The sequence below is a fragment of the Notechis scutatus genome, chromosome 2 (genome assembly GCF_049901735.1).
Source record: "Notechis scutatus isolate UNSWTSFEM ecotype Mainland chromosome 2, rNotScu1.2, whole genome shotgun sequence".
NCBI lineage: Eukaryota > Metazoa > Chordata > Lepidosauria > Squamata > Elapidae > Notechis > Notechis scutatus.
This window is the reverse complement of record NC_142010.1, coordinates 20,638,345-20,662,492: the sequence shown is the minus strand read 5'-3', so window position 1 is coordinate 20,662,492 and position 24,148 is coordinate 20,638,345. Positions and strand designations below refer to the sequence as shown.

At 42.9% G+C, this 24,148-nt stretch overlaps 2 protein-coding genes and 1 pseudogene across 5 annotated transcripts in view; all 3 read left to right on the top strand.

The window, feature by feature from the left end:
* The first annotated feature begins 1,807 nt into the window (after positions 1-1,807).
* The window catches only part of LOC113431592 (uncharacterized), a 33,063-nt gene continuing 10,722 nt past the window's right edge, over positions 1,808-24,148 (top strand). For 2 of the 3 annotated variants that reach the window (XM_087953601.1, XM_087953600.1), the window contains exon 1: positions 19,663-19,789. The gene's annotated coding sequence lies outside the window, so the exon portion shown is untranslated. Of the gene's footprint in view, positions 1,936-19,662; positions 19,790-24,148 lie in introns of those variants that run through there. The other variant, XM_087953598.1, reaches the window with a different exon arrangement.
* Positions 1,857-11,969, top strand: LOC113428425 (uncharacterized; annotated as a pseudogene). The gene is made up of 5 exons (XR_015747175.1): positions 1,857-1,935; positions 3,280-3,362; positions 4,434-4,560; positions 4,976-5,068; positions 7,761-11,969. The product of XR_015747175.1 is annotated as an uncharacterized LOC113428425 (transcript).
* LOC113431525 (uncharacterized) overlaps positions 19,674-24,148 on the top strand; it is a 54,596-nt gene continuing 50,121 nt past the window's right edge. The window contains exon 1 of the mRNA XM_087953611.1: positions 19,674-19,789. The gene's annotated coding sequence lies outside the window, so the exon portion shown is untranslated. The remainder of the gene's footprint in view (positions 19,790-24,148) is intronic.

Genomic DNA, 24,148 nt, shown 5'->3' with positions numbered 1-24,148 from the left:
CCCAGCCCCTCTGCATGAGCGCGCAATCCCCCCACACCACCGCCTTACTTGCACTGTGCCTCAGAGCTGATTTTCCGCCTCCCAGAGGCTTGAAAAAAGCCTCTGCAGGCTTTGCAGGCCGAATATTACGCCCGTTTCATCACTTCTGGTATTTCCGGAAATACAGGAAGTGACAAAATGGGCCTATTATTCGTCCTGCAAAGCCTGCAGAGGCTTTTTTTCAAGCCTCTGGGAGGCCGAAAAAGGCCTCAAACCAGCAAAAAATCAGCTGGAGGCACGTGCATGCAAAGTGGGGTAAGTTTGCCTGCGGCTCACGTGCTGGCACAAATGGCTGTGCATGCCACCTGTGGCACACGTGCCATAGGTTCGCCATCACAGCCCTAGATGCTCTTTCCAAAGGAAATCAACGTTGATTTCCTTTCAGATCGACTGATCTGATCTCCTGGATTCCCAAGAATTCTCAAGCGTCTTCTCCAACACCACAATTTGAAACCCAACAGTGCTTTTTCAGAAGGCAACTAGACTTTTTTGGTTTTCTTTTGAAGACGTTTTGCTTCTCATCCAAGAAGCTTCTTCAGGATCGTGGGGAAAGGAAGGATTTCTACTTCTTGCAGACAGATGGTCGTTTGCATCCTTTTCAGAGGGTCGTTGAAGTTCTTGGAGGTTTATTTTATGTTTTTATGTTTATTTATTAGAATTGGTCAAACAAAAATGAGAACAAGAATAAAAGAATAAAAATACAATGACAGGGACAATAGGCATGAGAGCCGATAAGAGAGAGATGAGAGAGAGAGAGATGAGAAAGAGGGAAATGAGAGATGAGGGAGATACATACACAGAGAGAGAGAGAGAGATATGAAAGAGATGAAAGATAAAGAGAAATAGAGATACACACACAGAGAGAGATGAAAGATACAGAGAGATGAGAGAAAGATGAGATACACAGAGATGAGATACACAGATACACAGAGAGATGAGAGAGAGAGATACAGAGAAAGATACACACAGAGATGAGAGATGAGATAGAAAGAGAGATACACAGAGAAATGAGAGATTTTATACGTACATACATACATACATACATACATACATACATGATGAGGGAGATAGAAAGAGATAGAGAAAGATGAGAGAAAGATGAGAGGGAGAGATATAGAGAGAGATACAGGGAGAGAGAGAGAGAAAGAGAGAGATGCGAGTGGCTGCACGGGATTTAAATTATGAATTTAGTAGTCCCTGAGGTCCGAAAGGTTGGGGACCCCTGGACTAGAAGACCTCCAATATCCACCCCCCCCCCCAACTCTGTTCAAGGAAGCCTCCTTTTACTGCTTACCCCAGTTTCCTTCCAAAAGGGGGATTCCCTTCTAAAACTGCTGGTTCGCATCCCCTCCCCTCGTCCCGTCCCTGGGCTCCGTCCCCTCCCTCTCTCTCCCGTTTCTTTGACTGCCTCGGGGTTGGACTAGAAGACCTCCAAGGTCCCTCCCAACTCTGCCATTCTGTTAAAGAGCGATTCCCTCCTAACTTTACTGCTCCGCATCCCTTTCCCTCCCCTCCTCTCGTCCCGTCCCTGGGCATCGTCCCCTCCCTCCCCCCCCCCCGTTTCTCTAGCTGCCTGGGCCAAAGAAGCAACGGCCTCCCTGCCCAACTGACCCTCCCACCCGGGACCGATTCCCCCATGGCAAAAGGAAGGGGGGCAGGCAGGGGAACCCTCGAAGGGTCAACGCTCCCCGCTCTGCAGAGAATGGGAGGAGCCATAAGCGCTTCCGGCTTGGGCTCTGCAAACTCCTGGCGGGGATCGTTCCGGGGAGGGGGATCCACGTGCGTGGCCGGGAAGGAAGGGAGGCCGGCGGCGATTGCGGATCTTTTCCTGCCCGCATCTCTCGGGGAGCAGAGTCCGGGCGAGGAAGAAACCGCCTCTTTTCTATTGAGAGCCAGGTTAAAAAGCTTCTTCTTCCTTCCTCCCTCCCTTCCTAACTTCCTTTTCCTTCGTTCGTTCTTTCCTCCCTCCTTCCTTCCTTCCTTTTCCTTCCTCCCTCCCTCCCTTTTCCTCCCTCCCTCCTTCCTTCCAGGGAATGCCAGGACAGATGAGCCTTCAATGCAGCTTCTTGGGGCGCTGCTAAGATCGCTGCTGCCGTCCCCACTTTCTCCAGGGGGAGATGATTCTTATTCTCCTTTCTTTTTTGCCGGCCCTTCCTGACCGTTTCCCGTCGCTTCCTTTGTTCTGCCGCCGTTTCAGATCCAGGAGGCTCGGAGTTAAAGGGCTGCGAAACCGGCGGGGAGAAAAGGGGGCGATCCCTCCCAGGCGCTGCATTTTCGGGGAGCTGCTCAAGACGAGCCCCCTCCGGAGAGAGCATCGGCTCAAGGCTCCTCCTGAGGCCCATCCATCTCTTCGTCCGCCTTTCTTTCCTCCCGGAATTCGGTTCCATCCTTCAATTGAAATGAGTTTTTTTAAAGTCTTCTGTGCATTGAAAAAGATGCTGCCCTTTGTTTCTCAACCTTGGAAACTTTATCACATGTGGGCTTCAACTCCCATAAGTGTGTTGAAGTCCACAGATCTTACAGCTGCCAAGATTGAGAAACGTTGCTGTCAGCCAGGGGTGAGGAAGTTATGGCTCTTTTATGACTGGTGGACTTCAAGTCCCAGAATTCCCCAGCCAGCTGACTCAGGTATTCTGGGAGTTGAAGTCCAGGGGCATTATCTCAACTTGGCACCTTAGATTTGTGGGCTTCCAGCTCTGAGAATTCCCACGATTTCTTGTAGTCTCCACTTGATTATCTCATAAGGAAGGTTGAGAAAGTTGTAGCATCCGGGTGAGGAAGTTATGGGCTCTTTTATGACTGCAGACTTCAAATACCATACTTCCCTGTCCTAGTTGGCTCTATTCTTTTGGGATTCTGTAAGTCCAGGTCATGTATTCACAACCTATGTATCCCACTTATGTCCCAGCTGTGAAAAAAATTTGTACAATGATTCTATAAATAAGGAAGTGAACATTATAACAACATAGAATAACAGAGTTGGTGATTTAATGCACACATTCATGGCTGAGATAATCTGCCTCTGAATCCAGTCCCTGGTTCTTCCACACCTTTCGGTTTTCCTCTCACCCAGGATGAACTTCTGTGTGTTGTTGCTGTGGCTGCAAAGGACTCACCTAAAGAGGTTCCCTAGTTAATCTAGAAATAGGCTAAAATCAGCCTTTTGCACTGGATGCTCAAGAATATCCTTAGGATGTTTGATAGCCAATGATTCCTTTGCTGTTTGTTCCCCACTCCTAGACCCTTTCATGGCCATGGCTTCATCTCCCGGAACCCCAGTTCTTTGTAGTAGAGGATCAACAGCAGCTGAGCTTCCAATGCAGGTAGGAGGATTCTTCCCTCCCCTCATGTGCCAATCTCCCAATAACAGAATATCACAATTGGAAGGGATTTAAGATCTTCTAGTCCATCCCCCTGTTTCAAGCAGGAGACCCTATACTCTTTCAGACAAGTGGCTGTCCAGTCTCCCCTTAAAAACCTCTGAAGGCAAACTGTTCCATTGGCTAATTGTTCTCACTGTCAGGAAGTTTCTCCTTAATTCCAGGTTGCCTTTATCCACCATTAGTTTCCATCCACTGTTTCTTCTCCTGCCTTCTGGTGCTTTGGAAAATAAGTTGAGCCCCTCTTGTTTGTGGAAACCCCTCAAATATTGAAACACTGCTATTGTGTCTCCCCTGGTCCTTCTTTTCTCTAGACTGGCCATATCCAGTTCCTGCAACCGTTTTTTCTGTCATTTAGTCTCAAAGCCTTTAATCCTTGGTTGCTGTTTGCACTTTTTCCAAAGTCTCCACATCTTTTTTGTAATGTGGTAACCAAAACTGAACTTGGTATTCCAGGTGTGGTCTTTACTCTGGGTTTTTTTAAAAGCAGTGAACATGAAAGCCCAAAGTAAAAAGTAAAGTCCAAGCTTGGCTTTTGTAGAGAGCGCAGCAGCTGCCCAGATGAAGTTGGAGACTCTGACATAGACTTGGAGAGTTTTATATAAACATAAATATACTTAACATTGAAATTTATAGCAGTCTTTGTCACCATCCAGAAAAGGAAGAACATAAGATAGTCAGGAAAACAGAGGAACATCGTGAGGTAAATCTAAGCTTAGCATCATGCAGAACACAGAGAGGGAAAAAAGGAGGGAAAAAAGGGAAACGCCCCCTTTCTACTTACAGCAACCAATCATAGCGTAGATTGGATCCTGCATGAGTCAGCACTCTCACTAATCAGATAGACTTTACTCTTTCAGCTACCAAATTCAATATCCTACATGCTCCTTTGCCCTACTTGGAAGCTGTGGAGGTTTTTCATTAAGAAGAAGACTTGCATATAATTCATTAAGGTGTTCATTGTTAGGAATATTCATGGAATACATTGTTTTTTTTCTCCCTTCCCTGTGTCAGGATTTGGTATCTTTTGAGGATGTAGCTGTGTTTTTCTCCGTGGAGGAGTGGGCCCTGCTGGATTCTGAGCAAAAAGCCCTGTACCGAGAGGTCATGCTGGAAAACAAGAGGAACATGGCTTCCTTAGGTAAGGGATTCTGTTACTGTAGTGTAAAATATTTTTTTTAAATTAATGCATGTGCAATCCTCCAGCATTATTATTCCTGTTTTGTTGCTGTATTCTTCTCTAAAGTGCTGGTTTTCTAATTTGCAAGCTATTTATCTGAGGTTTTCATCCTTTTCTATGAAGCCTGGCTTTCTTCACAAATGGACAGTAAGGAGAGTATTGGCCTTCACAATTCCCTCTCTCCCTTTTGTGAAGAATCAAATTCAATCTTGCACATGCTGTGCAGGAAGGGAAGAAATAACCAAGTGGAATAGGTTAAACACAAAGATGGAGTATATAAACCACAGTTTAATACAATATTGTAAATAAAAGACTTTCAAATACTGTGCTCTCTTCTCTCCCTCTTTCTCTCTCCCTCTCCCCCCCCGCCCTCCAGGACAAGATACAATCCTTTTCTATCAACTCTTTCTTAAGCTAGAAGTGTCTTCCCAAGGAAAGCGACCAAGCTCTACTCTGGCTCAACATGGAGGTAAGACACAAAGGAAAAGTATCAATTTGGACTTGAAAATGAAAATAATTGAAGCCCATGAAGAGAGGAAGAAGGTAAAGACCTTAGGAGAAGGAGGAGGACTGGCCTATGCACAATCCTTAAGGGTAAAGAAAAGATAAAAGAGGTGATTAAATCCGCTCCAGGAGCCGATGCCATAATCACGAGAAATACGACAGGCCTCTTTTCAAAAACAGAACAGATCCTTGTGCTTTGGATTGACAATCAGATCCCAAAAAGAAGTCCCATTAGTCTTCATCCTATTCAGGGAAAGGCACGGAGCATTTTTGAAACACTAGAGCGAGCAGCGGGTGAGAAGTATAATGAGACCTTTGGAGCCAGTCGTGGCTGGTTTGCACCATTCCGAAAACGATTTAATTACTATAACTTACGAACAACAGGTAAAGCTGTGTGTGCTGATGAAGCTGCCCAAAATTTTACAGACCAACTGGATGAAATTTTACTGTAAATATATATTTACAGTGTGTGTACATACATACATACATACATACATACATACATACATACATACGTGTGTATGTGAGTAATATTAATTTATATCAAGTTTAAGTCGGCTTCTCTGACTTCATTTCAATACCTATTGACCAACTCCCTGACAGGTTTTTTCCCCCTGGTCTGAAAGGGTGGTGGACGTGAGCAGCTCACATAAAAGACTTAATTTGTTTGATGTATGCAGTAGATAACAGTGTCCTACTTTACATTTCTACGCCTATTTAGTCTGATAAAATGGCCTTAAATCTCCACACTCTCTCCATGAAGTTTCTCATCCTAGTCTGTTTTCGATCCTGCCTCTCGCACTTGTTTTTTAGAACTTGCTTTCATTTTTTTGCTTTTGGTCTATATTATAGACTGATGACACTTAAGAGCCCGATAAGAATCCACGTGTTTAACACAAGGATTTATGCTCCTTGCAGTTATCTGATTGGAAAGAGTGCTTATGACCAAATGACTGCAAGGATTATCAATCCTTCCATCCTCCACCGTTCAATCAGAACTGAAGAAGCTTCTTGGATGAGAAGGGAAACATGTTCAAGGAAAAATTCCAGTTTCCTTTAGGAAAAAATCCTTTGGGATAAAGAGGAATGAACACCCCAGAGTGAGAACCAGTTTTTTTTCAAGAAAAAACCTCTTCATAGAGATTGTTAAGCCTGGATTCCCCAACGGGTGTTAAGGAAAACAAACTAAACAGAACGTGCAGTGAAGTCAGATAGGAAGACAGGTAAATGTGTGAGATAAGTTTTCTAGTTAACACGCAGTAAAAATACAGATACGCTTGTGCTATCAAAAATATAGTTTATTCCATTTAAGAATTATAGCATAGTCAAAATAAACGGTCCATTAGTCATATATCAATTTCAGTCAAGTCTTGTCGGGGATACTCTATTTGCAAAGTCCGTGTTGAATAGCCAATGTCAGTACACTTACAATAAATCAGTCCAATCTTTATCTTCTCTCCGTTGAGAAATATCAACACTCCTTTTTCTCTCCCCGTTTCAGCAAAAACGCAGTCATCAATCCATCCAGTAATTAGGGATCAGTAAGCCAGAGAGAGAGAGAGCTGCAATTGCCTCGCTTCTTATATAGTGCTTTTACAACCACACCCTTAATTACATTCTTGCAGTTAAAGTTACACACACTTTAACTAACAAACCATGATACCATATTTATTATTTTTTACCCAAACCAGTTAGGGTAAACAATGTTATCCCTAACAGAGATGAGGATGAACCTCATTTCCCAGGTCGAAGGACCTCAACATTTCTACCTTCTCAGATTGAAATTGAACCAATAGGTTCTCCATCATCAAGTCTATTGTTTATTAGTTAGGACTGAGTATTTGTATTTTTACACTATTGTTTGTATAGTTTTTATCCTTTTAATATAATAAGGCATCAAGGGATTCCCTATGGCAAGCTGGAGGCCAATAAATGTAATGAATAAATGAACAAATGAATGAATGAAGGCCTCTCTTAAGTGTCCCTTCTGCTTCCTTTGAGCTAAATCTGAAGCAGTAGAGCTGATGGTTCTCCCCCCATAAAATTTAAATGATCTTATCCAAGATTTTCACATTTTCATTTTGTACCACCGAGGACAAGAGAGAGCCGAAGGTCAAATCTTATATCAACTTAATCCTAAGCATCGCACCATGTGTCAGTAACAGACCCAAAAGAATCAAAACTCTGAGGTTTGATGATTCCTCAAAGTATAGATTTATTAGGCAAGTCCTATTGGCACAGCTGGTAAAAAGTCTCTGACTCCGAAGGCCCAGAGGTTTTCCCCACCCAATTCAAAGTTCTTCCCCCCAGTCCACTCATCCATCACATGGTCCAATCAGGTCGCAGTCTGAGTCCAGCTGTTTTCCTCATGTGCCTCACCAGGTGCTGATGAGAACATCCTTGGTTCCCAGGGAAAAGAATTCTATGTTAGCTACACATGCCCAGCTATCTCTATTCCCCCCTCCCATTCCCACAGCTCTACCCAGCCTCGCTGAGCCAACCCAGAACACGATACAAAATGGCTTTAGGAATGACACCATGTTTTGAACCAAAGTGATTTTGGAGGAAGTTTGATACTGTTCAAATACAGCAATGGTGCTTGAACCCTTTCGCACCTAAGTTTGTGTTAACTTTTCTTTTTTTATTGTCACAAGCAGGTGACGGTTGGCAGATGGAGGATTCTGGCCAAGGGGCAGCTGTACCTTTACCAACAGACAAAAAGGAAGTTGCAGAAAAGATGTATGGAAAGCAAAGTTTTAAGCAAAACCAGCTAATGGGGGAGCTGGAGAATTGCTCTGGTTTACCTTGTCCAGATACCAATGTCTTACTGGACACTGATGATTGCCATGAAAAACAAGTGTGTTCAAGGTATGGGAAAACACTCTATGATGAATCTGGATTATGTGACTGTGGTGAAAGCCCTGCTGGAGAGAAACAAGATGAAAGCAGGCAACACTCCAGAAGGAACCTTCCTCCTACTTTACATGAAAGAATACAAGGAGGAGGGAAACCATACAAATGTACGAAGTGTGCAGAAAACTTCGGTACAAGCCACTCCCTTGCATTGCATAAAAAGATTCACAAAGCAGAGGATCCACACAAATGTCTGGATTGTGGAAGGACCTTCAGGCAGAAAAATCATCTTAATTCACATAAGAAGGTCCATGAAGAGAGGAAGCAAGATCAGTGCATTAATAGGGGAAACAGCTTTGGAAGCAGCGCCTCCCTTATTTCCCATCAAAGCCTCCACAGAGAGAAGTTGCATCAACTCAGGGAGTGTAGAACGAGGATTACTCAGAGGAAGAAACTGAATTTCCAGAAAAAAAGCTCCACTGTGAAGAAATCATATAAATGCCTTGAATGTGGGAATTGCTTCCGCTATGCGAGTGTCCTCACTTGCCATAATAGGACCCATACAGGGGAAAAGCCGTATCATTGCACAGTGTGTGGAAAGAGCTTCAATGCAAAAAGTAGCTATGTCATACATAGCAGAATCCACACAGGAGAGAAACCATACAAATGCCTGGAGTGTGGAAAGAGCTTCAGGAAAAAAGATTATCTTAAGTCACACGAGAGGATCCACACAGGAGAAAAACCATTTCAATGCATGGAATGTGGAAAGAGCTTCAAAGCAAGATATGGATATATTTTACACAGCAGAATCCACACGGGGGAAAAACCATTTCAATGCCTGCAATGTGGAAAACGCTTTTCCCGTTCTGATAGCTTTCGTGCCCACGAATGGACCCACACAGGGGAGAAACCATACAAATGCCTGGAGTGTGGAAAGAGCTTCTGTAAATCCAGCATCTTAACTTCCCATCAAAGTATGCACAGAGGAGGGAAACCAAATCAATGCACCGAGTGTGGGAGGTGCTTCAGTCAAAAAAGTCATCTTAATACCCATAAAAGAATTCACACAGGTGAAAAGCCCTATAAGTGCACCGAGTGTGACAAATGCTTCACCAATTCATGGGGCCTCACTTGCCACAAAAGGCTCCATACTGAGGATAAACCATATGAATGCCACATGTGTGGAAAGAGCTTCAGTGCAAAACAAAGCTATATCGTACATAGCAGAACCCACACTGAGGAGAAACCCTATGAATGCTTGGAGTGTGGAAAAACTTTCAGCACAAGCAGCAGATTAACCTTACATAATAGGATCCACACCAGAGAGAAACCCTATGAATGCGTAGAGTGTGGAAAATGCTTCAAGACCTCCAATGCCCTTACTTCCCATAAGAGGATCCACACAGGGGAGAAACCCTATGAATGCTTGGAGTGTGGAAAAAGCTTTCGCAACACCTCGAATCTAGCCTTACATAATAGGATGCATAAAGGGGAAAAAGCTTATAAATGCCTGCACTGTGAAAAGAGGTTCAGTCAAAAAGGCCAACTTAAGCTACATGAGAGGATCCACACAGGGGAAAAACCATTTCAATGCATGGATTGTGGAAAAAGCTTCCGTCGTTCTGCAACCCTTACTGCCCATCACAGAAGCCACACAGGGGAGAAGCCCTTTCAATGCCTGCAGTGTGGAAAGCACTTTGCTAGTTCTGGTGGATTTCATGCCCACAAACAGACCCACACAGGGGAGAAACCATACAAATGCCTGGAGTGTGGAAAGAGCTTCAGTCAAAAAGGTCAACTTAAGTCACACGAGGGGATCCACACGGGGGAAAAACCATTTCAGTGCCTGGAGTGTGGAAAGAGCTTCAGTCAAAAAGGTCAACTTAAGTCACACGAGAGGATCCACACGGGAGAAAAACCATTTCAATGCATGGAGTGTGGAAAGAGCTTCAGTCAAAAAAATAATCTTAATTCACACGGGAGGATACACAGGGGAGAAAAACCATACAAATGCCTGGAATGTGGAAAGAGCTTCAGTCAAAAAGGTCAACTTAAGTCACATGAGAGGATCCACACAGCAAAAAAACCATTATAATGCATGGAGTGTGGAAAGAGCTTTGGTCAAAAAGGTGAACTTAAGTCACATGAGAGCATCCACACAGGAGAAAAACCATTTCATTGAATGGAGTGTGGAAAGAGCTTCCGTTTCCCTGCATCCCTCACTGACCATCACAGAATCCACGTGGGGGAGAAGCCCTTTCAATGTGTGGAGTGTGGAAACAGTTGCAGCAGCAGTTTAAGCTTACATAATAGGATCCATACAGGGGAAAAGCCCTATCATTGCAAGGTGTGCAAAAAGAGTTTCGCACACAAAGGCAATTTCAATTTACGTAAGAGGATCCATGCTGGAGAGAAGCCATATAAACGTGCAGAGGGTGGAAAATGCTTCAGGATCTCCAATGTCCTTACTTCCCATAAGAGGATTCACACAGGGGAGAAACCCTATAAATGCCTGGAGTGTGGAAAAAGCTATAATGATAGTGGCAGTCTTACCTCCCACAATAAAATCCACATGGGAGAAACCATTTAAATGCATCAAGTGTGGGAAGAGTTTCAAAGATGGCAGGAATCTTATGCTGCATAAAATAATCCACACAGGGGAGAAGTCCTATCAGTGTGTGGAGCGTGGAAAGAAATGCAGAACTGGGAGTGATCTTAATCAACATAAGAAGTCATACAGTAGGAAAAAACGTGAATTGGTTCCTGTTCTCAAAATTTGCTTCATGAATTCATGAATTTGGATATTAGATCTTTGTGCTAGAGTAGAGTAGAATAAGATTAGAAACAATAAGATTAGAAATGGAATAGAATATAGAAATAGGAATGGGGATGGGAAGGGAATTATCTCATTGGTCAAGTGTAATTGGACATACATGGCCTGTGTCTCCAATGGATACGTTCTCAAGTGTACGTAACATACAACAAATGATCAACTTTTGTCAATGTGAATAGCAAAGGAAGGGGGGGATTTGGGAACTAACACATCCAGATGTCTGTGAAGATTCTCAGTCATATAGGCTGCGGTTCTCCCTCAGTCATATAGGCTGCGGTTCTCTCTTTCTTCTTGAATAAGAAGCGAAATGTCTTCAAGGAGAAACAAAGTCCAGTTGACTTTTGAAAAAAAGCACCTTTGGGATAACACCTTCAGACAACATAAGTCTGCAGAAAGCTGGCTTAGAATCTAGAGATAATGCTGAAAGATTTCAAGAGGAAACATTGCAATCTAAGTGGTGAGGTCCAGACCTGGTGGTGTTGACTCCCCACATTTCCCTAAAATTGGAAGGAATCAAGCAGTGGATCTACTATACCCATGTGAAGAAAATCAGGCCAGGACAAAGAGAAGCAGGATCTCCAGTGAGCTCTTCACTGGGAGAAAGTGACGGAAGAGAATGAACTCTTGGATTACTAAGACTCGAGAGTTGTGTCAAAAGTTATAACTGGAGGGATGGCGCTGTGTGTCTGCACCACCTTTAACCTTGGTTGTGTTTAACTGATTTCTAGTCTGACATACAATATTGATTGTGCTTGATTTTTATGAATGCCCTAAATTATGAAGCGGCTTAAGGCTTAGCTTTCACATCTCAAATACAGGCTCTTTCTGGTGGGTAAATTGGACAATTCAGGGAACCAGCTTCAGAAAATACAGGTGGCCCTTGACTTATGACCACAATTAAGCCCCAAATTTCCATGGCCGAGCAAGACAGTTTTTAAGTGAGTTTTGTGCCATTGTACAAGTTTTGCCTCAGTTGTTCGGTTAGTAACATGGTTGTTAAGTGAATCTGGTTTCCCCACTGACTTTGCCTGTCTGAAGGTCCCAAACGGGGATCCCTGGGATACTCCAAGTATCAAAAATATAGGCCAGTTGCCAAGTGTCCGAATTTTAGTCACATGACACAGGGATGCTGCGGTTGTGTGGAAAAAAATCATAAATCATGTTTTTCAGTGCTGTTGTAACTATGGTGGTCTCTCATGAATGAAGACACTGAGGCAGTCGTCTTGAAGCCAAATCGGGATGAGAGCCCAGGGCAAGCTCTGACACCCTCTTTTATTAGAAGCAATCTTTGTTAACGTTTGCAATTTTTGTTAGTGTGTTGTTACAAACTCATTACATCACACAAAATACCATATGAGAATACAAAGCTGTAAAGTTTAAGTTTGCTACAATTCTGGGTAAGAAGTGGCAACATTTCGACCTTGTCCTCGCCTCGTGTTACAAACAACTACCAGAAGGCCGTTGTCCTTGCTACGCGCGAGGAAACAGATAACAATTCCCACATCTCCTCTGTTTTTTTTTTTTAAAAGACAGGGAGTGTTTTAGTTCCAACAGCAGCCTTTGTTAGGCACGTAGGCAAGAGTGCTGTGTATGCTGATGTTATCCATATGCGTTCAGGACTTCTTCGACCATCACAAACATCTTGTCCTCGTCTGGGTCATCACAGGTTGGCTCTCCCATTTCTTCTTCGGATGGCAGTGGTTAGTTATTTGTTGATTCTAGAGAGCCATTACCTGTGCAGTGGCTTTTTCTCAGCCAAAAGGGATAAACTGTTAGAAATAGTGTGTACAAAGATAGGTAATACACAAGGCAATATAATACATCCCGCAGCAATCATACCAATAAGCGCTACAATAGCTTGCAAACCAGGTAATTTTGGGAACCAGGATCCAAACATGTCTCTAAAATCAGGACCATTCCATGTTTGTACAGGTACATGTGCAATCTTGATCATTCTATCAGTAATTTGTTGAATAACTTTTCCACTATCATCTATTTCAATACAACAATTACTAAGGTTAAATTTTCCACACACTCTTCCTTCTTTGGCAAGAAGATAATCTAAAGCCAAACGATTTTTCATGATATATGTTCTAGACAATGCACTTTCTTTAGCTAGTGTTTTCAAAGCAAGAGAAGTTTCATTGGTTATAATTTCTAATACAGCTTGCAACCTTATAATTCTATTGAGCATATATATGTGGGGGTATGGTACCCCTTGTTTCAGGTAAGTGAGTGTACAAGCAAATAGGATTACATTTGTTAGTGGTACATGAAGTAGAGCTTGATTTAACAGTGATATTAATATTTTGAGGGCCTCTTACTTGAGCAGAGTCAATAGGTGGGGTGTATCAGTAGTTGTAAACAGTGGTGGCCCCCACATTAGTCCCGGACACCTTTTGGAAGAGATATTTCCTTTCCTGTAGATAAGATCTTTGCCAGCTGTGTGAGCCGCAGGTGACTCCTGCAGCGTCGTTAGGACCTTGACCTTTGTTGATGGCAAAACAAGCATCAAAACACAGAGAAGTGTTGGTATCCCCAGTGACATTATGGGCAATGTACCCATTTTTTGCTTGACTGGTAGAGAACATTGAGGCAAGGTCAGAGCTGGATCCTCCTTTGTAGGCATAGACATACAGTGAGGCGGTGATGGGCCCCACAGCCTTTGGTTCGTAGCATTGGATACCTTGTTTGGTGTAGCATCGTGCATATTGAGTGTTGTTATGCAGACAAGGGGAGACCGTGTGGAGTTGCACTCAGGCTTCAAAGTATGATAGATCAGGGTGGACTGGGTCTTTGTTCCGCTGCGAGTAGTTTTGATGCAGGCATCGCAGGAGGATGGGGTGGCTGTTGTATTGGCAGGAATGATGTGGAAACCCAGGAAGCAAATGATGAATGCAGCGGGCAGCTTCATGATGCTGATGTAGGCAAGGCTGGTTTGGGTAGAAAAGGCCTTCGTGTCGTCCAGGGACCCAGATGGTGTTGTTGTTGTAGGAAACAGCAGCGTACCCTGCGTCCCCAGGTTATAAGTTCAGCAGGACCTTTCCACTGAGGATCTGGAAGCTGATACCGTTGGTCTGAGTTCAGGATGAGGCGAGGCGAAATGACGTGATGCTGCTGTGCATGGGGGATCCGGACTCATTGAGGAAGTTAAGAGTAAACAAGCAAACATTCAATGCATTCTGGAGTCCTGGCAACCCTGTGACATTTTTAAATTTGAATTTAAACTGTCTGGCCAAGGCTTTTTATTTTGATGAAAATAACTATGACTGTCCCAGGGTGTTTGTTGTGAAAGAATCATGCAAGAGATGGCGCTGTCTGCGGTTGCAGCTGCAGCTGCCGCATCAACCATATCATTGCCTTCCTGGAGAATTCCTGGGAAGGGTTGGTGGCTGCGAATGTGTGCTACAAAGAGCGGGTGCTGGTGCTGTGCAACAAGGTGTTGCAATGTAACAAAAAGAGAGAGAAGATTTTTAGAGACAGAGACTGAAGTGAAGGATAGGCAGTAGTTGAAAGCATTTTATGCGTATGGAGTTAGTACTTGCGATGAAATCAATCTGTGTTCTCTGGAAAGGCCAGCCCATCAGGGTCGCCCTCCCATTTCTTTTTCCTTGCTACTTTCTTGTTTACTTTCAAACATACTTTGCATTCACAGAAACCACCTTCACCCCTTCTCAGTTTCCCAACTCATCTTTCTCTTTTTCCTCAGGTTTCCAATCCTAACAACTCACATTTCTGCGCAGACCATGAAGGAAGGGAGGGAGCCCTTTTATGACCTCCCCTGCTCCTATCATGACTGCAAATCCTGATTTCCTCTTTCCTTCTTCAACCCTGCTTGACCCATCCACCTACTTGCAACAAACAATCATGGTCCTCAGTTCCCACGATTCTGCAAGCCTTTAGATAGTCCGAGAGGAAGCCCCCTCGGGCAGATAGAGGCTGCAGAATCCTCTTTCAATCCTCATTTGCATTTTCAACAATCAGTTTTAACAGACTAAGAGATTTTTTAGGAGTGTTGAGGAAGATGTATCCATTCTAAGATAAGGAGGTTGCTAGTGTGCTGAGACTTTTGGGTTAATACAGCAGTAGGTAAGGAGGGGTGTATTGAGCAAGATTAAGGAAATAGGAGCATTGTTGTGACATCGGTTGACCCACCTTTTCTGCATAATGTGCTATATGTCCTGGGTGATTTTTAATTGATGATCTGTAATGGTAATTTTATCCCCTGGAGTGGTTCCTCCCTTTAACACATCAAACAGGGGTTGAGCATGTGTGTAGTGATGCCAAAATAGGGACGGGTCCAATTAATAGCCCCTAGATATTGTTGTAATTGTACGAGGGATGTCTACACAATGGCATCACGTGTGGATGGACTGAAACTTGTATATCAAAATTTAAAAAAGAAAAGCAAGGCGGGGAAAGGTGTCCTAGGCACTCTTTTCCAATATTTTACAAGGAGAAGCAAGGGAGAAAGGAAGAGATGAGAGGCCTTAAGCAAAAGTTCTCTAGAGATAATAGACAAATTCCACTGAAAAAGGGATTTCAGAAAGGCACACAAAACCGCACTTCTACACCTGCATCCAGAAATAACCATAGAAAACTGGAAACAACATGCAATTCAAAATGTGACAAAACACTCAGTATAATCTAGTGAAACCTTTGCCAAGAAAAGGAGTACTGTAATGAAACAATGATTTAAGACATGGGATGTGGGGGTGGGGAACAATCCCGGAAAGCATAAGTGTTTCCACAAAGGCATGATATCTAACCGAAAGGGGTAAAATGTTCAAGACATAAATGATTGTCAACATCAATGATTAGACTATGTTATCCCAGCGAAACCTTTTGTGAAATGAGAGACCTGAAGTAGGAGAAGGGGGAACACTGCAATGAAATAATGATCTTATAATATGTGATGTGGTTTAACTGAAATGCACCAAATGTTCAAGACACAAATGAACATCAACACTAATGAATAACAATACTGCACAATTTCAGAATGCACCAGATAGAATCCCAGTGCAAATTATGTGTTCTATATTAAGTATTACAAATATAGGGGAAAGAGTTAAAGGCATCACACTCCATTCAGTGCACAGGAGAAGTTTTTCTTCAAAGAAGAAAGATAAATGGATAGCTGGAAATAGAACAAAGAATAACAAACTATGATTCGAATTGAGAGGAGATAAACAAAATAAAACCGAGAAAATTCAAAAGAGAGGAGAAGCTATGTAGAAAATTGAAAATGCCAATAAGATGCCAATGGTATGCAAAATGCCAATGGTATGCAAAATGCCAATGGTATGCAAAATGAACACGAATCTGAATCTGTGTCTGTACCAAGAGTTTTGACCTGGGACTAAGCAACTTTCAGAAAAGAGATTTTTATGCTTTTATGTTTTGTGTTTCTGTGTATCCATGTTCTGCATGTCTTTAAAAATTAACAAAGTTTGTTAAAAAAAAGAGAGAGAGAGAGGGCTGAGAGTTTTGAGGAAGGATAGAGCAGATCGGGAACCACAGAGATTCCTTTGAGAAGGGCATGAGGGTGAGATTGTAAGAGCAGTTTTATCGGAGAAGAAGGAGGCAGAAGGAGGAAGCTGTGTGCTGACAGAGATGGGGAAAGGATATGAACACATCTTCTGTCATTGATAATTCATACACAGTGGATGGTATATGGGCAGCCTTGGGAGAGAGGGCTAGCTGCCGGCCCCTCTACTGTCGAGCATCTCTGCTGGCGGAGGGCTTTGCTGCCCCCCGCCGGGCTTGACATTGTGATTTAAAATGACCAGGCTTCCCACAATTGTAACAATTATCAGATGGTTTATTACCTCTGGTGATAGCTGCAGCCATCATTTCGGAAGTGTCTAAAGAGGCTTTACTGAGGGGTTTTCAAGAGAGCCCCCTCTTTTAAAAAGGAAAAATTTCGTTTGGTTGATTCTCTTAGTTCCTCAATGTGCAATTTCTGGTCCCGAGAGAATCCTCCACCCATACTCACGAGGGATCCACAGCGATCGCCTGCGATCGAATCAGGGATGAGGTATACCAAGGCTATGCCAGCCGATGAGTATGGATGGTCAAAGACGTACCACCTACGCAGATGATCACGTCGGGGTCACCAGTTATGGTGGTCTCTCATGAATGAAGACACTGAGGCAGTCGTCTTGAAGCCAAATCGGGATGAGAGCCCAGGGCAAGCTCTGACACCCTCTTTTATTAGAAGCAATCTTTGTTAACGTTTGCAATTTTTTGTTAGTGTGTTGTTACAAACTCATTACATCACACAAAATACCATATGAGAATACAAAGCTGTAAAGTTTAAGTTTGCTACAATTCTGGGTAAGTGGCAACATTTCGACCTTGTCCCTCGCCTCGTGTTACAAACAACTACCAGAAGGCCCGTTGTCCTTGCCTTGCGCGAGGAAACAGATAGCAATTCCCACAGTAACTTCGAACCGTCGCTGAAGAAATGATTGTAAGTTGAGGACTAATCATAAAGCAGCAATTGATTATTTGTTATTAAGGCAGTGAAGGAGTATATGAGTCAAACTAATATTGGTTATTTGCTTTGAATGTGAATTGCTTATGCTACTATATAATTGTTCCTGATTAAACCAATATTTGCTTCTGATACGATATATTGCTAGAAATCATGTGTTATGAATTGAGCTTTGTTATTGGCTCCTGCTTATATTATCATATCCTGTCAGAAATTGTTAGGAATTAATTCTAGTGTCAACTCAAAAACATTTCTCTGGTCTTTTAGAGTGGACAGCAGAAAGGGAGTGGGGGAAGTAGTGCATTCCTAAAATGCTTTCATAGATTAATGGCGAGGCCACAGAAGCTTCTGGGGCGCAAGATTATTTTATTACTGGAGAGCATGATTGATGACTCTTGGCTATGGGTGTGTCCCATTGGAGAATATACATCCAAGGGGTGGGGGGAAGACCAGGGTCAAGGGTGAAATGAATGATGCAGAGTCGGCTGCATCCAGGTAACACAGGCATATTCACTCCTAATAAATCTTGTTTGTTTGTTTTGACTCTGAGAGATGTGGCTAGAGACTCATGTTTTGAATTTGGGTGGATGCCAGAGCCCTGACATCTAGCTGAGTGAATTGTAGCCTTAATGAATGGTTAGCATTAGTACAAAGTTTCTTATCTTGTTTCTGTCTCTCGCTTCTGTCCTTGGCTTCAAAGCTAGCCACATCCTTGAAAATATAGAAGAAACTGTTACCCAGGAATATCAGGAACCCAAATAGGGAGTTTCCTGCCTCATAGATTCTGAATCCTGAAACCATTTTCTGCTGAATAAACAACTTGGCCAGGGAGGGAAACCTCCCCTATAGGAACGCTCCATAGATAAGGTGGGCAGAGACAGGGACATGTACAAAAGAAGCTTTGAAGACCACATTGTCTCTCATTGGGTAAATTTTGATTCTAACGGGGTTATAATGTGTATAATACTCTGAACCACCCTTGCAGGGTGTGACTATTCCTTACATGCATTTTGACTGTATTTTGTTTTGGATATAGTTTTGTCACCCAGCTTTTGCTTTGGCCATAAATAAAAGCTGATGTTTTTTGCAAACCCTCGTCTTGAGTCTCACTCTCTTTGGCATCTCAGTGGCTCAGGGAAACTTCTGGGACCTTATAGCAGAATCATGAACGTAAAGAAAGTTTTGTTTCAGTCTAACTGACCATTGTCAATTCACTGAAACCCACCTTGGAAAACATAAGGAAGGAATTTCTTCACATCAAATAGGTCAGGGCCTAGACTAGGGGGTCTCCAAACCCGGCGATTTCAAGGCTTGTGGACTTCAACTCCCAGAATTCCTCTGGCACATATGTTGCCATACAGGCAGGGGAGTTCTAGGAGTTGAAGTTAAAAGTTGCCAAGTTTGGAGACCCTTGGCCTAGACTTATAGAATTATGGTCTGTTTTTATTTATAGTGCCTTCCTGCTGTAAGGTATTTCAACGTCCAGCACATGGGAAATGGAGAAAAGAATTAGGGTCTATATTTCCTTGCTCTTCCAAAAAAGGATTACAAGCATTACGAGACTCCAGAATCTTCTAAATAAAAACTTAAAAACTCAAAATGTACTATGGGAGAAGGGACAAGGCCCAAATAGGAGATATTTGAACACCTTGAAAAAGAAGTAGGCTGTAAATAGGAAATATCATGGAAAGATGTGCTGTATTACTACCAAAGCGACATTTACAAACACATTGAGGTTTCTCTGTGCACACATTAGGATAGACTTAAATCACTTAGTTGAGCTCTGTATTACATATTCAGGAAGGCTAAGGTGTGAGTGTAAAACAGGCAGGAATTACTGTAAAGGGAGATGAGAAAATTCCTTCTGACTTGTAAACTGGGTGGTAAATGCTGTGTAAAGCCCTCCAGTGAGTGTTGGTGGGGTACAAAGGCTTTCAGGGAGATTTCCTTGTGTTACTTTTTCTGTGGAATAAAGTTTTTCCTTACAATCTTGGCTTCAAACGTGTTCAATTTGAGGTTGGGCACATCTGGCAAAGCGCCTGGAGCAGGAAAGGGGAGGAAAACCAAAAGTGCCTTTGAGTTCAGAAGGATCTCTTCCCTTCTTTCAGCCATTTTGGAAGCGCAATTCTTGAGGGGGAAATGGGGAATCCTCCAGGAACCCCCTCTCTGCAAGTTAGAAGCAGGCTTCATTAGGCTTGGAGACGTTTGACTATAGGAGAAGAAGCAATGCACTCGCTGCCCAGGATGGGGGGGGGGAGATGGGCAAGCAGGGGGACCCCCGAGTGGGCGGCGCTCTCCGCCCTTTAGGAGAATGGGAGGAGCTGGACGGAGAGGGGAGGAGCTATAAGCACTTCTTGCTTCGGCTGTCCAAAGTCCTGGTGGTGGATCCGCGTGCATGGCCGGGAGGGAAGGAAGCGAGGCCAGCTGAGCTCCGAGGAAAGCGGATCTTTTGCTGTGCGCAACTCTTGGAACGAAGAACAGCCGCCTTTCCCTGAGGGCGCCAGGTAAGAAGCTCCTTCCTTCCCTCCTTCCTTCCTTTTCCCCACCTGGCAATCCTGGAGGAAAATACTTGGCTGGGGGCGTTCCGGGGAGGGGGATCCACGCGTGGCGATTGTGGGTCTTTTCTTTATTTTCTTTATTTTCTTTGGTTTGTCAATTGCTTACAACATAATAGATATAAGTAAAAACATAGTTATGAATATATGGATACATATAAGAAAAATAAAAGAAACAATAGGACAGGGATGGTAGGCACGTTGGTGCGCTAATGCACGCCCCCTGCAGACCTCTTAGGAAAGGGCTGAGGTCAATGGTAGACAGTCTAAGGTTAAAGTTTTTGGGGTTTGGGGAAGAAACCACAGAGTCAGGTAGAGTATTCCAGACATTGACCACTCTGTTGCTCTTGGGAAGCGGAGTCCGGTGGAGGAAGAAAGCCGCCTCTTTCCTATGGAGCACCAGGTGAGAAGCTCCTTCCTTCCTTCTTCCCTCCCTCCTTCCTTCCCTCCCTTCTATCCTTCCTCCTTCCCTCCCTCCATCCCTTCTATCCTCCCTCCCTTCTATCCTCCCTCCCTCCTTCCTTCCCTTTTCCCACCTGGGGAAATGCCTGGACAGGTGAGCCTTCAAGGCAGCTTCTTGGAGTGCGCCTAAGATCGCTCCTGCAGCCCCCACTTTCTCCTGGGGGAGATGATTCTCCCTTCCGATAGTTTCCTGTCACTTTCTTTTCCCCTCTGGGGCTGTTTCAGGTCCAGAAGGCTCAGGGTTGAATGGCTGCTAAAGTGGCCAGAGGGAAAGGGGGCGATCCCTCCCAGGCGCTGCTGTTTCGGGGAGTTGCTCTGGATGAGCCCCCTCCGGAGAGAGCATCAGGCCCTTTAATCCTCAGGATGGACTTTCTCTGAGTTTCTTTCATTCCTGAATTCACTGTTTCATTTAACTGTGTTTTTTAAGCCTTGTGTGCATTTAAAAAGGTGTTGCCCTTTGCCTGTAGACCAGCGTGTCCCAACCATGGCAACTTTTAAGATATGTGGAGACTAACTACCAGAATTCCCCATGGGAGTTGAAGCCCAGATATCTTCAAGCTGCCAAGGCTAAAGAAATATTGCTCTAGTCCAGGGGTGGGGAATGAGGGCCCCTTTTATCACTGGTGGACTTCCACTCCCAGAGATCCTGAGCCAGCTGTGTCAGGAGTTCTGGGAGTTGAAATCCACCAGTCCTAAAAGGGGCCATACTTCCCCACTTTTTTTTTTTTTTTTAAACAAGTTTTATTGATTTTCAAAACACACAAGTCATCATTATCCATTACATGTTTAAACCTTTTTTCATTATAAATTTAACAAGTCAGATAAACTATAATTCTGTTTTAAACCATTTCGGAAGAGCCATACATACTTCCCCACTTTTGTTCTAGGCTATTCCAAAGGGAAAGTCCCAGCTGGGAAAAAAGAGTTTTTGTCATCTTCCCTGATTCTCTGATAAGGGAGGGTGGACATCTAGATTCTTCCACTGAAATGGCTGAAAGAAAGGAAATCTGTCCTGAGTGAAGGGAAGGGTGACAGAGAAACCACAACAGGCTTGCTAAAAGTAAATATACAAATATTGGTTGGAGGTGCAAGAAAGAGGTTGGAACAAAAAAACATATGTGGGGGGATTGTGATAGTGCACAAAAAATATGGGAAATTGTGTTTAGAGAAATTAGAGCACTTTTGAATATAAATTTAGATATCTCACCGAGAATTGTATTGCTGTTGGTGGTGGAAAAACAGGATATAAATGAAACAAAAAAGGAATTGATTGTAAATTTGATAATGGCAGCTAGATTAGTGATGGCTAAATATTGGGGATGTAATTGGGATATTGAAAGAAATGGTATAATGAAATTTGGAGTATGGCCACAAATAATAACTTAACAACATAAATTAAATTTTAAAAAGGGATGATTAAAGCAAACAATTATAATGAAATATGGGGTGATTTTTATAAAAACAATGTTGGTGGAAGGCAAAGGGAATAAACCTACTCAAGAATATATGTTGTTTTGGAGGGGATAAGGACACAATTGGAATATATTGTATATCTTTTAGTTGTTATAGAAGAAAAAAATATAAGAAAAAAATGCCTCCGTGGGTGGGGTTGCACTGTAATATTTGTATTCTTCATTTTACCTATCTGGCAAGGATGGAAGGCTGAGCCAACCTTGAGCCTGATGGGATTTGAACTGGAAAACTGGCCTGCAGTACAGCACTCTAACCACTGCACCACGGAGGCTCTTAAATTATGTGAATTTAGTAGCTGGAACAGTAGAGTTTGTACAAGGAGTCAGAACACATTACACCTGATTGGTTGGAGGGAGCTTTCTCCTGCATGAGGCAAACTATGCTGTGATTGGTCAATATGAGTGTAAAGTGTTTCCCGCCTTTTTTCCTCTGTGTGTTCTGTAATTTTACCTCAGGATGCTCATCTTAGCCTGATTATCTTGTTTATTGTAAGTATTGATGTAAACATATCAATTTTACTGCAAACATATTAATTTTACTGTAAATATATATATAGTGTGTGTATATACCATATATATATATATAGATATTAATGTATAAAACATTAATTTATATAAAGTTTGTGTCAGTATCTCTGACTTCATTTGAGTACCTACTGAGCAATTCCCTGACAGGTTTTTCCCCCGTCTGAAAGGGTGGTGGATGTGAGCAGCTCAGATAAAAGACTTAATTTGTTCGATGTATCAATAGATAAAAGTGTTCTTCTCTACATTTCTACTCCTACTTAGTCTGATAAAATGGCCTAAAACCTCCACACTGCCTCCATGTCTCCCATCCTAACCTGTTTCTGATCCTGCCTCTCGCACTTGTTTTTTAGAAGTTCCTTTCATTTTGTTGTTTTTTGGTCTACAATGACGACACTTAAGAGCCAGATAAGAATACACGGGTTTATCAGAAGGATTTATACTCCTTGCAGTCATCTGAAGTAAAACAAGACAAGACATCCGATGTTCACCTTTTAGCTTATAGTTTAGCTCATCGTATAGTTTCAGATAATAAGGGGGAGTTGGGAGGGCTTTTTAGGCGTGGTATGCATGGTGCAGGGGGTATAAATGTATTAGTTTGAAAATAGGACTTTGTTCTCCTTGTACTCAATCCACTTGGGAAGGGTCTTGGAGGCCGTGCTTGCAACCGCTTTCTTTTCTAAACGTTTGAAATTGTGAACCAGACATGTCTTCGTATTGTGCGTATAAATTTATTAGGGGTCTTACAACTCACACAGGCATCTTAGAAACAAGTAAAGTAATAACTAGCAGTCAGCACGGGTGTGTTAAAAACAGATCATGCCAAACCAATCTTATTTCATTGTTCAACATAGTGACAAAATTAGTTGATCAGCAAAATACCGTGGACATAATATATTTAAATTTCACCAAGTCATTCAACAAAGTAGACCATAACCTACTTCTTAATAAACTAGAAAAAAGTGGAATAGATAGCACCACCAGTAGATGGACTCGCAACTGGCTGACAAACCATACTCAACGAATAGTCCTTAATGGGTCTAAATCTACATGGAGAGAAGTAAGCAGTGAGGTGCCACAAGGTTCTGTCTTAGGCCCAGTACTCTTCAATATCTTCATTAACAATGTAGATGAGGGAATAGAAGGGGAACTTACCAAATTTGCAGATGATACTAAGCTGGCAGGAATAGCTAACACCCAAGAAGATAGGCTCAAGATCCAGATGGCTCTTAACAGACAAGAACACTGGGCCATGTCTAACAAAATGAAATTCAATGTAGAGAAAAGTAAAGTCCTACACTTAGGCAAGAAAAACCAAAAGGACACATATAGACTGGGTGAAACCAGGCTCAATAGCAGTAACTGTGACAGGGATCTTGGAGTCTTAGTGGACAACCAGCTAAATAAGAGCCAGCCGCGTGCAGCAGCAGTCAAAAAAGCTAATGCAATCCTAAGTTGTATTAACAGAGGGATACAATCAAAATCAAGGGAGGTACTAATACCACTCTATAAAGCCTTAGTAAGACCACATCTAGAGTACTGCATCCAGGTTTGGTCACCACATTATAACAAGGATGTTGAGGCTCTAGAAAAAGTGCAGAGGAGAGCAACCAGGATGATGAGGGGACTGGAGACTAAAATATATGAAAAATGGTTGCAGGAACTGGACATGGCTAGTCTAGTGAAGAGAAGGACCAGGGGAGACATGATAGTAGTGTCCCAATATTTGAGGGGCTCCAACAGAGATGAAGGGGTCAAGCTATTTTCTAAAGCGCCTGTAGGCCAGACAAGGAATAATGGATGGAAACTGAACAAGGAGAGATTTAGCCTGGAAATAAGGAGAAACTTT